General features: G+C 42.1%; 1 protein-coding gene across 3 annotated transcripts in view; it reads left to right on the top strand.

Annotated features, from left to right (window-relative positions):
* IGF2BP3 (insulin like growth factor 2 mRNA binding protein 3) overlaps window positions 1-13,535 on the top strand; it is a 122,778-nt gene that overhangs the window by 39,152 nt on the left and 70,091 nt on the right. The window lies entirely within an intron of this gene.

Genomic DNA, 13,535 nt, shown 5'->3' with positions numbered 1-13,535 from the left:
AGTTGGAGCTGGGTTGATTCCATAAAGTAATGGTAGTCAGCACATCGCTGCTCATACTCACACTTAGGGTATTTTAAGTTTTGTTGATTAGACAAGTGGGAAGTGGCTCTTTCAGGCTACTTTTCTGAAAGGCGCGAGTCTGCTGACACTGTTAAAAAGGCTGTTGTGCTGCTACTACCACCAGCAGTCCTTCACTGCCTCCGAGTTCTCCTTCCACCCCCTCCGCAGTGATTGTTTCAGTTGTAATCTTGAACTCGGCCATCCAAGAACGAGGCCTCATTCGTGTCTCTTCCTACAACCCATATGTGCTTTTTATCTAGTGCTGCAGAACAGTCTTGGGTTGTTTCTTGGACGTGTGGGGAAAAGAACAGTAGAGGCTCAGCTGCATTCAGTCTCCTGCAGAAAGGAGGAGACATGTGACCGAGCCAAGCAATGAAGCTGTTGCACGAAGCAAGTGAAAATGCCGTAGGCTTACAGGAAGGCAAGAGATGCCAGCATGGTCTGCACCTGCCACTGCTTGCAGGATGCTGTTTTATACAGGAGCTGGTGTTCGCTACAAGAGGCTGGACACCATGGTGGGACAGAAGTGTTTGCTGCTGGGTTGAGGCCATGGAGAGCAGTGGTGAGGACACACAGAATAGGTAGGAGATCTTTAAGATCTAGCTGAACAAGCAACCCAAAAAGCTGCAGAGAAATGAGATCAAGTTGTGTTAATGCATTTCCTTTTTTAATTTTTTATGTTATCCTGAAGCTCCTTCTGATCCCCTGTCTCAAATTGGTAGCCAAGTACATGTGGGCAGAGAAGGAAGGGAATGTAACTTGAAATAGCTGCCTTATTTTCAGATGCTCTGAATGTCATGGCAATCAAAGGTAGGGGGGAAGTGACTAAAAACCATCAAAACCACTTACAAGCACATGCCTTTCAGTGGAGCAAATGAGCAGAATTTTTAGAATATTATGCAAGCAGAAAAACACCCTGAAAACTGTAGCCCACCATTAACTTACGGAGGGGGAGGAGGAGGGTGTATTAAAATTATCATTGAAAACAGCCCAGCTAACTGGTCCTTCACATTATAAAGTCTTTTTCCTAATGAGGGATTGAATACAGGTGTGTGAAAGACATAGATCTGAATCAACAGTTCTTGGGACGCCTTTTATTGTGTTCTTTCCCCCCACCCCTTACTAATGGGATCAGGCTGTTATATGGAATAGTAGATAGCTATTCATGTAATGTTTTCACTTATTCACTCACGCAGTTCACTTGCTAACTCATAGTTTCCTGGTTTGACCAACAACTGGGAGGCCAACCTCAAGTATGTATTCTGAAGTGGAGGGCTGTAATGATGTGCCAGTGGCTTCTAGGTAGGTGTTCCTCAGTCCTTTGCATCTGGTGCATGCATAATACTGCAGTCTTCACCTGCCTGCATATAGCAGCCATCGCCCTTTTGGATGTGGTCTGAATTACACATCTGTTGCTGATGCTGGTGTGTGCTAGTGTCCTTGTACAGATTCAGCGGTGCGCAGGGCGGGAAACTTTCACACGCTACCGTCTCAGCACGTACTTTTCTCTCCTTGGCCCGTTGTTTTCCAGTCGCTGTTTCTCCATCCAAACATGCAGAAATCTACAAAGACCTTTCATGCATACTTACACAGAAGAAGGGCTGCTTATTATGTTCCAACTACAAGGCACTTTTGCTTTGACTGTGACACTCCTGGGAGCCTGTAGTGCTCTTGCCAGCAGTGTGGCACCTACAGTCACTGGTTCTTGTGACAGCTCAGGTCCTAATCCCTAACTATATGATTTGGGAAACTCAGCTGTTGTACCCCAAATGGTTGCTGGTTTAGGTGGCTCACAAACTGAGATGACTTGGTAAATGCTTAAAACAACAGTAAATAAATAAAAATAAATAAAATCTTTTGTCTTTATAGGAAACTTTCTTGTTTGCCCCTAGAGTCAGACATTTCCTAACACTTTGCAATTTTGTATGTCGTCATCTATCAGTAGGTTTGGGTTGCATACCCAGGAGGCAACTGTTACTGCCAAAATCCTACTTTTTAGCATGTAATAGAAGAAACAGTGCAGTGGGGATGCTTGAGATTTCGAGCAGCTTTGTGTTTGGGACTGCAGTGTGAGTGTGCAGGGGTGATTCACGCTAGATGAGTGATTGGAACTATTCTGGCTTTGTGAACTTGAATGATTTTGATGGACGATGAGCACCTTTAGGAATGTATGCAGATGGCTGTGTAGCAGATAGGAGATGTTCTTGGTTATGCTGTGTAAACCCACTACAAGCGGTCCTCAGATCCCTGAGGTCCATAGCTCAGTGGTTGTGAAAACCACCATAGAGTCTGGGAGGAAGGACAACAAAAAGTGTCGGGAGAGAACCTGATTTTGGCTGTTTTTGGAGTTGGGGAAAAAAAATCTGGTGGTGTGACACTATTACAGATGAGTGCCAGTGACTTCCACCACTTTGCTACATGGCTTAACTTCTGGTCTAAGCCAACATCCAGTGATGTCTCTGCTTCTGCACTGTAAAACACCAAAGTGATCCCGTCTGCCCAGTCTCAGTTGAAAACGGGATCATTGATTTAAGAATACAGACAGTGACATTTGCTCAGATTGTTTCATTTGTTGTGGTTTGAACAACCTGTTGTTCAGTGGTTTCACTTAATTTTTTTTTTTGAAATGTACATGCTGATGGTTACTTTATATGGCCATGTTTTAAGAAAGTAACTTCTGTCCTCATGAAATAGATGAGAGCTCCCAAAGTGGTCTCCTCACCTGACTAATAAAATGTGTTAATTTGCTTCAATGTGGAAGTGTGTTTGTATTTCCAAAATAGATTAAGGCAAAGCATTGCATAGCACATGTCAAACTATGGCTTTAAGGCTTCCTCTTGTAATTGCCCTTTGTGCCTTGCTTTTTAGAGTCAGCATACAATCTTGAAATTGCTGTCTGTTGCAAAGTAAAAAGAGAAATTGCCTATTTCCTTTTTACAGTAGGAATACTTGGTTTGCTGAGATCTGGTATGCCTGAATCTGTATGCCTGCATGTCAACAGTACCCATTAATTTGCTGAAACCAACCTGTCTAGTGGCCTCTGTGCAGCTTGATTGTTCAAATTGCCATTGTAAAACTGCTATTAATTTCTCTGCTATTTAAAAAAAAAAAAAAAAAAAAAAAAGCACTTTTTAAGGTGGCTTTACAGAGGTAAGCTAAGCATGTGTTTGTCATTGGGACTGCAACATGAAAAGGCCGTTTAAGCTGCAGCCTTCGGCATCCTTGGGCTATGCTGACCGTTCCACGTCACTCCCGATCCTGCTGTGCCATGCTCGCTTCTGAGATTCGTGGGATCGGAAGTGCTGCTCTGCCGTATGTAGCTGACTGTTGAATTGCCTGAGGAAGAAGGTACAACGTCTCTTTTTATGCTTCTGTTGCAGCAAAGCTAGCTCTTTTAGCAGTCGATGGGAGGCTCAAAAATGCAGAAGAGCCCTTCTGGCTCTGAAACACCGGGGGAAACCCACAGGTCTGTCTGGCTTCTCTGGTGGGGTAGAGGAGAGGCTGGCAAACTTGCTCATGAAAATGCTGGGTTGCTGGGACAGAGGTGCGGGGAGCTGACCCTGGGACTTGAGGTAGGAGATGTTGTAGTGGGCTGAGCGACGAGAGGTTTCCAAACGGTGGGATGTGAAATAGCTTGAGATGCCGAGCTGTGGACGGTGTCGTGGCTGCTGCTCGTGCAGGCAGTCACCAAGAGAGTGCCCTGCACCAGAAAAGGTCCCCAAATGCACGTGTCTTATCACACTAGGGTGGTCGTGGGCATGTGACTCTGTAGCATGTGTATCTCCAAATATTTCTAAGGCCTTTTAAAAATTATTTTTAACAAATGTTAATACAATTGGATAAAAATATATGAATGGGAAAACACAGATTCTGGCTTTCAGCAGAAATTGTCCCTTTTTAGTGAAGTAGTCGATACAGGTTGTGTGAAGTGGAAGTGAAGTTATACAGAGTTTTCTGTACTGATAGGAACGGAAAAGTTGTGTTTGGGGAGTGAGCAGATTGTAGACCCTGCCATAGCAAGTGGAGTGACAAATCTTGTGCAGTGGCATTTGACACTTTTGCTCTTTGAATTTCTCATTTTAGTGGAAATGCAACCAAAAGTGATTAGCAGCTGCTCCAGCAGCACTTGGATTACTTCCTAGTGTGTATGTGGTAGAAAATATGTTCTCTCCAGCCTTCTTATATTTAACCAAATTCAGGTTGGATTCAGGACAGAGGAAATTTCCATTTTGCAAGTAATAGGGAAAAAGTTGCCTTCAGTCTCATTGGGAAATTTTCAGTGAGTAATGACATAGCTGGTGCATAAAATGTAAGGGCACAGGCAACAGTGACTTTACTATCAGAGAACTGTGGGGGGGGGGGGGGGAAGCCCTTAAAAAACCCTCCTGACTTCTGTTGCACATAGTGAACAAAAACTATTGCTCCTTCTGGTCGTGGCAAATGCACATGAGTCATAGAAGTGGAGACTGAAGTTTTTCGGAGTTTTGAAAAGGAAATCCTTTTCAAGAATATTTTATCTTTTGTGATCTAACTGGAGCCAATAAAGGTACCAAGTTATTTCCTTATGAGTTTTCTCTCATTCAAGCAGTGGCAACTTTATAATCAAGTGAAGGATCATTTTAATAATTGGTTTCAGGACAGTGATACCATCAAAGTCAAATTGTGACTAACAAGTTAATTATAGATACTGTATACTAGTTCTGCTTTTCATTTTGACATCTTAAACTTGGCAAAAGAAAACTGTAGATTGAAAAAAGATTGAAAATTAAAGTGTCTAGTTGAGTTCCAACATCTTATGCGCAGTTATTTAAATTAAAAAAAAGTTTTTAAATAGATCTTCCCAGACTGTTAGTCTCATGCCAGATGAACAGTTCAGAGGTATTTCTATAATTCAGAAATGGAAAATTTTCTATGAGTTGAGTCCCAAATTTTGTCTGTGAAGAATACTGTTTTTAAGAGAAGATTACCAACTTTACCTCTCTGCTTGCGTTTGAGCCAGCTTATTTGTATTTTCACAATGTTACCTGAAGGAAACAAAACAGAATTGTGCTTATGCATGAATTATTACCTCATTTTAAGCCCCTGCCCTTCTCTTATCAAAGTATTCATTAGTGAGCAGTTCATTTTCTGTATCTGAGATGAGCTTAAAGGCAAACAAGAATATATCTTACCAAGGGTATCCGTTTCTAACCTTTTTAATGTCAGTGTTAGGAGTATAGCAGGTACAGGTGACAAGCACAGTCCTGCTGTACACTGTGTTTTTTCAGCAGGAAATCTGCACTCTGACTTTCAAACTGGCATTTGAACTGTTAGGTGAGACTTCGTACTTAAAGGCTGATTGCCTCAAAATAAAACTCTTGCTAGCCCTTGAGCCAAGATCTGGTCCTTTTTGGTGGGTAAAAGAGGCCTCTATAATTCCCATTTTCCTCCCTTTGCAACTCGATGTGTTGAGAAGGTGCTTTCTGCTTTTCCTCCCCCGTTCTCTAACCGCAGCAGCGATGTGGTAGTATCTTTATACTGGATCCCCTGGATGCTGGGGAGCCTCCCGGGGACTTAGAGGACATGCAGCTTTCCTGGGAAAGAGCAGAGCAGGGCAGAGGGGAGAGAGCATCCCTTTTTCCTTGCCTCTATTTGCCAGGGACCGGTAGCCAGTCACGTTGGTACAGGGCAGATGTTTATAAGAACTGAAGAGCTTTGGATTTTTCTAGTTCTTGTGACATCCTGATGCTAGGGGTGTAGTGCTTTCCACATCATCTGATGGCAGAAAGCTGGAGGATGCAGAGGTTGCTACCATACCAGCAGCGATCGAATATACTTGAATATACAGTATATTTGTCTCCAGGATGGGATCTTAAGTCTATTCTTCCTTGGGGTATAAGGAATTAGTGGCTAGAAATGTATAATAGTATGTCTTATTTGACACAGATGAGGTGTTTTTCCATACCTCTTTGGTCTTTTTTTGTTCCCCTGTTCTGTTCAGAATGTGACTTAAAACAGTTATAGAAATACCATGGTTGTTTGTAGGGGTAAGAATATTCGCAACGTTATCCTGAAGTATTTTTCTTAAACTTGGACTTCTTCGCTAGCAACTTTGTGGATGCTTTCTATATATTAAGTCTAAAATCTCTGCTTCTATTTTATTTTGAGGAGAACAGGAGTTAAGGTATTTTAACTGGTCAAAGCGCAAAAGATACTTTATATAGAACCCTGAGGTGGAAGGAAATTTTATATTGTGCTGATCAAAGTAGGTATTTCTAATGCATCTCCTTTATATTCCATGCTAACCCACAAAGAGGAGTCTTTGCACCTTTGATAAATGTCAGCTTGTATATCAGCTGCATACGAGATCCTTACAGGAAAGTTTATGGCTTTCATGTCTAGCACTATTGTCAAGACTTGATAGCTTTCTTCACAAGGCAACCACAACCTATAACCTGTATAATACAGTTCTTTATCAACTGCTTATGGTTAATGATGCATTTTTAGCTCAGAATGCAAGAATCCTATTTCTATAAATTTGAGGAGATAAGCGTAGAGGAGGGAAGTGACAAGAAGGAAGTTTACATCTTCAAACTCCCTGTTCATTGCTATGGCTAGTATGTCATATTGCCCTGATGGTTTCAGAAAAATATCAGTTGAATTCTGAAAAAAACTATTGTCAGCGCTACAAATACTTCCTACAGACCTGATTGCTAGTAGTAGTGTTAAGCAAACTGTATTTGGAACCAAATTCCAGTGGAGTTTCCTACAGTTCTTCAGACTACCTGTCCATACAGAAGAAGCACATAAGCAATACCTTACTACTACTTCTTCTTCTTTTTTTTCTTTAGGTCTAGCTCGTCTTGTTGTGCTCACAAAGCTGTTTTTTCTCACAGCACTGCATATGATGTTGCTCAGCTACCTGTCAGCTGGTCATAACTCACTTCTAGTGATCACTCTGATCCTTGTGTTTTTCCCTTCGAGGTATGGTGATCACTTCTGATCTGCCAGAACAGTCGTAACTATTGTAACGCGTTCACTTTTATTCTCCTTTATTTTTTGCTAGTAATTTAATTCATCTCATAGCTGTCTCTTGCATGCTTTTGTGGCTGTGGTGTATCTAACAGCATCTCTTGCAGAAGTATTGCTTTTCATTTCCTTCTGCAAGCAGTTCAGGTGTAGCAATGCTGTCTAGGGAAATCCTGCTCCTTGACTTTGGCTGCAGCTATAGGAAGGTCCTTAACATGATCTTCACTCCTTCTTGCTGCCCTGTGCTATTGCTGCTGTTGTCTCCTCTGTTGTATATCTGTAAAGCAGTCCATCCCATTGCAGTTTTTCAGTGAAAAGGCAACAGCTTTACTTCTGGGAACAAGAAGACAAAACGTTGGAGGGGAATTGTGGGAGGCTAAAGAAGCACACAATTTCCTCTCTTCCCTGTTCTTGGGACAGAAGATGTATACACGCCAAAATGACTGTATGCATGTGTTAACTGTTAGGAATTAGAAACAAAATTAATTCATGAAAATGATCACTAAGGATCCTGCATACATGCACTATCACCGAAATAAGTAACACAGAGATGGCACTTTCTGTAGACTGGTGAGACTGCTGCACTTAAAAGCTTGCACTGAAGTGGAGGGTTCCCCATGAAGTCTGTTCTGAGATTATTTAAAAAGTCATTTGAATGACGAGGGTCATTGCTTGTTAGTATGTGTCCTGCAGAAGAGCCTCTCCTGCAATGAGATATTTGAGTTGAATCTCAGACCCTAGGGTTGTGGGGGGGGAGGGTGTGTGATTGTCCTGAAGTAATATTCATCTTTGTTGCTATCTTTTGGTTTGGTTGAGGTGAGGAACGTGCTTTTTAAATACTCCTGAATGTGATGTGCATTTAGAGATCCAGGGAAATGTCCCCTGTTGCTCACGAAGAATTCGCTTTGTTTCGAAACTCTTTGTAACTCCTCCTACGACACTGAACAGCATATTTGTGCTCTTTGCATTGCAACCTCTGGTACTTCACTATCAAGGAGGCCCCTGTCCCCCTCCTGTAGCTGGGAGAGAGAGGGCGAAGGGCTCGCTCGGGCGCCGCCGAGAGCGGGGGGCTCGGCTGGGTGCAAGCGCTCCGTTTCCGTCAGCATGGGAGCAGGGTGGGGGTCCTTGGGGGGTGGGGGGGGGGGCGTGCTGTGCAGCCCTCCCTACCGGGGCGGGGGGGCTCCCGTGTTTTGACTGCAACTAAAGGATGTTCCTAGAGTGCAAATACTGCCTGTGTGTAATCTAGATTGGGGTGTTGCTCGTTTGACTATACTCCTCCCTCTGTCCCAAAATAAACATTGCACGAACTTCATGTCCCTCCAACAAGCAATCACTGGAAATAGCTTTGTTTCCGCTAAAATTAAGAGTAATCAAAGTGGGCAGTGACTGCAGGAGTCTGTTCTTTCTTGAAGCTCGTTCTAATGAAGTCTTTGCTGCCTCATGCAGACGTGGAAGGAACGTGAAATGACACAACCTGCAAGGACTTTTCTGCTACTTGCTTTTTATGTCCTTCTGCTAGACCACGTTCTCTTGGTCACTGGCTGTTTATGGCGGCAGAAAGCCCCTCTAGCAGAGAAGGAAATTTTGTGTAGGCTATGTAAGTAGGAGATGCTAAGTTTTTGCTCTGAGGTGAACTCAAAATCTCTATGGTAAATATACTTTAAAGTTCTCATTAGTGAACAAATTAAAAAGGAAACTTATTTAAATCGGTGGGTTCTGATGTAGCTCTAATTAGTTCCGGGGGGGGGGGGGGGGGCCAGGAGGACGTAGAGTTTGCATTGGAAATGTATACAATTCTGTTTTATGGAGTCCAATTCACTGCGTGAATAATTCCTTATAAAAATAGCTAGAGATTAAAGAGATGACTCAGTTAATGGTTTAAAAGCAGTATAGTAAAAAAGAAACTTGACTGTGTGTATGTGAATGAGAGCTATTTTTGCTTTTGGCTTTGGGTTTTTTTGGTGTGGAAAGTTGTTTTGGGAGAGTTACTTTCAGTGGGATCCTTGTAACGTTTCTACAGCTCAACCATGATTGTCTGTTTCTAATGTTTCCTCTCTGCTGCTACTGCATTAAGGGCGAACAAACTGGGGAATGCTGATGTCAGGAAAATGAAACTCCTCATACAGAAACTATGGTCAAATGTACAGCTTAAAAAGGAAGAGCTAAAAGAAGCTGGTCTTTAAATTATGATTACTTTTGTTGTTTGTTACACTGCTAGATCACATCCTCTTACTGCAGTTGCCATTAAAAGTCAATTTACCTCTAACTTCTTACATTAATCTTAATGAGAGAAGTTGTTGGCTTGACCAGTCGCTACTTAGTGACCCTTTGCTGACCAATTCAACTATATACAGGAAAATTCTCCTCCTAGAAAGCTGGTAGTAATTTCAACAGAAAGGAAAGAAGGTACAGTAACCTCTAAACCTTGGAGAAAAAGCATAGACTAGGTTAGACCTCAGGACGTTTTCTTTCAATGTGAGGTTTGCTCCCCCCCCCCCCTTTTTTTTGGGGGGGGGGGGGAAATGACTAGTGGAGACAGGGTTCTGCACCCGAATAACGTGCCTGTTAAGAATATTGTCCCTTTACGTTTTCTGATTAGCAAAACTTAATTCTAATGGCAGACAAACATTTAGATTGGGCTTAAAGCAATGTTTGTGTGACTCACAACAGGGAACTCCAAATTCAGTAATTTGTGGGACGTTGTATGTCTGTGTGCTTTTCTCAGTCTTGTCTTTTTGTGCGTATGCCATGTAAAAGCAGGTCTGAAGTCTGTCAGGCTTTTCCATTAGTTAAAAAATGTAAGACCGTTTTGGGAGAGACTTCTGTCAGAACCTCTGCTCATCTGATTACTTGTCAAAAAGAGCCCATTGTGCCTCTTTCAGGACACTTCCGATAAGGATTTAGTGTTTCACACAGAAGCTTGTTATAACTAAAGGTTTAAAATAAAACACCGATGTTGTATAATATTGTGTAATATTTTAACCGATGTTCTCCTAATCTGTAAAACAGAACCATGGTTTATAGGCAAGTTTTTTTTTTTTTTACTTGATGGACGCTGTCTGTAATGACTGATAAACAGTTTTAACAGTTGCCACTGAAAAGTCAATGCATATATTAAGATAGGACTTGAGGTTTCTATTTATAAGGTCCTTTTAAATAAATATTTGCTTTATTTTCTAAGCAAATAATTCTGAATTAAGGATTTGGTCTCCAAGTTACTTAACAGTTTGAGGCAAAGTTTGTTTGTTTATATAAAACAAAAACAAAAAAACACCCCACAACCTTGAGGAGATAACCTTGATTATTTCAACTTTATGCTTGCTTGCTTAAACCATGTTCTCTTATACTTTTCTGCTTCTTTTCCCCTTTGCTGCTGCTCTTCCCTGAATCTTGCCTCTTCTCCCCCATCCCATTCCTAGCAGAGTGGAGCACTGATGTTCTCAGCTCACTTGTGCCCCTGCCTGTGAGTAAGCCCTTCTTGTAAGGGGTGGGGAGGGTCCCAGAGACGCAGAGTGGGAGCTGGAGGGCTGGCAGTGTTGGCAGGCTTTCCTGCTGGGCGGGGGAGACCATGCTGATCAGCACGCAACACAAGTGATTCATTATCTTTTATAGGGTGTGTGTATTTTTTTTAATTATTATTATTTATTATTACTTTGTAAAGAGATTCTCGGCAGTTCTGTGTAAAGTTTCCGAAAACTGTGAAATTGGGACCAAGAATTAAAGGTGCCCTGGGGTCGGGTGATCTGCATTTTGAATGACGGGAGGTATGAAGGGCACGGTTAACCAAATGCACCAGCCGAGATCAAGGTTTCAGGTCGCCCTTCGGCAGTGGAATTGATAGCTATTTGGGCTGGGAGGCCAGGTTACTGCACCCCTCAGCAAAGGGTTGCAGGTTTTAGAAGGCTGTTTTTTCAGTAGTAGTGCATTCACAAGGTTCAGAGTTTGACTCTCCAAACTGCAAGTGTATGGATGGTCGCAAAATAGCCATACTCAACTATTTTCCTGAGCTGTAACATATGATTTGTACAGGTGAATTGTGTAACAGCATGGAAGAAAACTTGGATGTTTCAGGAGTGAAGCTATAGTATAAGGATTAAACCTATATCCCATCTTGATTAAACCAGCACAGAAACATCCAGTAGCTGGGAACTTGCCGTTTTCTCTTGTTCTTTTGGTAGCATGTTCTGTGTAACGCATTCTCTGCAAGCAGGTGTTGAAACTGTTTGAAATGCTGTCCTAAGAACATCTGTTCCTATGGAAAATTAATGGGATTTATGTTGCTCAGCAACTTATTTACTAATACAACCAAAAAGGAGATCCAAATATCTCCCCACTCTTCACTCCCCTGCAAGTTGTGCTTGGTTGCTTGCTTTGCTGGCATCAGTAATTTTACACGCTAGTTCCTGTGCTGTCCTTGCTGGCCTAAGGACAACACGGTATGCAGGTAAGTCACAGTGGACTAGCTGTCCACTATGAAACAGTTAAAGCAACACTCATTCTAGGGGCCCTTTAGAGCAGTGTCCATCCGTATCTCGTGCTCTGCAGTCCCACCTTCCAGACTTCTTGCTGGTTGACCTTGCCTTCTTATTTGATTTCTCTCTGTAGAGCACTGGATGTGGTTGCCACAAGTACCTGCTGTTGGACTATCCATAGCCTGGGGAACCATGCTGACCAGCACACAACACTTAAAAATGATTCATTATCTAGTAGAGTGTTTTTGTTTGTTTTTAGCAGTATTGTAAAGAGATTCTCAAGAGTTCTGCCTAAAACTTCCTGAAACAACACTAAAAGTTTAATCTCAAACTAATGAAAATGGACGAAGTCGTCAGTGTTGTTGTGAAGTTCTTCTACGTGCAAGTACATATAGTTGTTTTTTCATAATTCTTACTTCAGTCCTCGTATTAGTCGAACAACTACTTGAATTAGGGCTGTGGAGAACGTGTGGCCATTAATCTTGATAGCTGTTAACTTAATCTCGGTTTTCAGACTGAACAGAGGGCTGTTAAAACACGCTTACCTACTCTGGTGATTCTGCGCCTTGCGAACATATGCTGATGATGCTGTAAACAACATAGGAACTGTAGGGTTTCTAGGTGAAATAAGCACTGACACGAGTGGAAAGAATGGATCAGCTTTTGGATACAGAAGGCCTTTCTTCAGTATCCTTAGGCAACATGCTGCTCTTCTGGCTTGTACTTTTGTCCTGTTAAAGTCTTGCTTTGCGTTTACTGTGCTGTTTATTGTGAAGCCTCAGGTAGGTTAGTGCTTCATTGCTCTTCTGTTTGCTTGCAGGTGGCACGTCCTTTTGCCAGCTTCTCAATTTGACCAGTGAGCATTTGGCTATCAGACCTTGCTCTGGCCAAGGCATTTGTTTCACTGCTTGTAGATGGCCTAAGCACAGCTCTTCTAGCGCTATTTTTTTCCACTGGGATGGAAGAAAAATGAGTTTATATTCAGTCTTCCTAATTTTTGTAGTAGCCTGGTGCATCTCTTAGGCCTAGTAGTCTTCCTTGTTGCATAGTTCATTAGCTAAAGTGTATTTAAGGATACTCTGAGGCTGTTACTGCAGCATATTACAAGAATTTGCTTCAAAAACAAACTAATCAAATGATAACTGAAATAGAGGACATTTGCCATGGAAAAAATACATCCCACTTTCCTGGGAGAGTGAATAGAGATGGCTGCAGGTGTACAGGTATCACTTGAAAGCAAAAGGTTGAGCATATATGGCATATATGTATTGATGAAGTCTTCATTGTTTGATAAATATTTCTATTAACGAACAAGAGCCACCAGATAATCCACTGTGGTCTAGTATTGGAAGTACTGGGTAATATCAGAAACAGAGACCAAAGCGATAAGCCTCCTTACTTCCTTTAAATGACTCTGTGTGCTTCCATCCACAGATGAAAGATAGCGGTTGGTTGGTTGGTTTGTCTTCTAACAACTGATGGTAGAAGTGCTGAAAAGTACTGAAGAAAAACTGTAATATATGGAAGCTAAAATAGAAAACGAACAGGGGATGCAAAGCCTTTTGCAACAATTCATTGTATTTTTTTATTTTTGCAGGCCCTTTGTTGTCTACCCATAATATTTACTTTTCATCCGAAAGAATTTAGTCTGTTTGCTTTCAGTTTAGACTGTCCTAGCCCTGTAAGGCTTCTTCGAGGTTTTCTGAGTGCGCTGCATCCGTTTCCTCCTGACACCATCGAAGCAGCACCGAGTTCCCGGGCTGCCGCGGGAGAAGGGACGCTGCTCCAGCGAGTCACTCGGTAAAACTGAAACAGCCCCGTGGGATCATTCACACACAAGACTCGGGCTCATCTATCTACAAATAAGCATGTGCTTGGTCTACCTTGTTTTTCCTGTAAACTATTGAAGCAGCAGTAGTGCTTTCTAGGCATGTGCCCGTGACACACAATTCTAAAAATAGGGCTGCTAGAAATTGCCACAAATTCACAGGCTTC

This window comes from Struthio camelus, chromosome 2 (assembly GCF_040807025.1).
Source record: "Struthio camelus isolate bStrCam1 chromosome 2, bStrCam1.hap1, whole genome shotgun sequence".
In the NCBI taxonomy this organism is placed as follows: Eukaryota; Metazoa; Chordata; class Aves; order Struthioniformes; family Struthionidae; genus Struthio; species Struthio camelus.
Note: the sequence above shows the minus strand (reverse complement) of the source record. Positions and strands in the feature narration are given on the sequence as shown.